The sequence below is a fragment of the Papaver somniferum genome, unplaced genomic scaffold, assembly GCF_003573695.1.
Source record: "Papaver somniferum cultivar HN1 unplaced genomic scaffold, ASM357369v1 unplaced-scaffold_11522, whole genome shotgun sequence".
Taxonomy (NCBI): domain Eukaryota; kingdom Viridiplantae; phylum Streptophyta; class Magnoliopsida; order Ranunculales; family Papaveraceae; genus Papaver; species Papaver somniferum.
In genome coordinates this window covers 1-608 of record NW_020620518.1, presented here as the reverse complement: position 1 = coordinate 608, position 608 = coordinate 1, and the positions used below count along the sequence as shown (strand labels likewise).

General features: G+C 58.2%; 1 pseudogene; it reads left to right on the top strand.

Moving 5' to 3' along the window:
* Positions 1-529: 529 nt before the first annotated feature.
* LOC113329365 lies at positions 530-608 on the top strand (annotated as a pseudogene; the record flags this gene model as incomplete).

Below are 608 nucleotides of genomic sequence, written 5' to 3'. Positions count from 1 at the left end.
TGGCGTGGCTACTCCGTGTCTACAGTGATACCCCCTGCAAGTCCTAACCTCACTTCAACAGGGTCTTCTTTCTTCACCCTTCCGCAGACCGAACCAACGGGTTTCCCGCCCCAGGGCGTTAAATTGGGCACGGAGGCGACAGTGCGACGGCCGTGCTGCTGTTGGGCGCCGCAGCGCTAACCCGTCCAGGAGTACCCTTCCGCCGGGGGGGATTACCGGATTACATCGGACAGGTCGATCGGGACCCCGCCCCGGGCCGCCCCGGGGGCCGCGGCTAGCCCTGGGCGCAACCCCGGTAAGTCATGTTCATGTTTTAGCGTTATTCTTTCGAAATTGCAATTGGATGTCAACGCGGGAGTGGGCGCCTGTGCTGTGGTGGCTCGGGGAGCATGGAGTATCGACGGACGGCCGGGCCACGCCTCGCGCGAGACAGAGCTCCGCTCCCAGCCCACATCGGCCTCTTCTGGAGGTTAGTGGTTCAATCTACCTTATTCAGCGTTTTTCAAGTGCGTTTTATTCTGTGTACCTTATCGCTTCTCGGCCTTTTGGCTAAGATCAAAGTGTAGTATCTGTTCTTATCAGCTTAATATCTGGTACACTCCGCATTG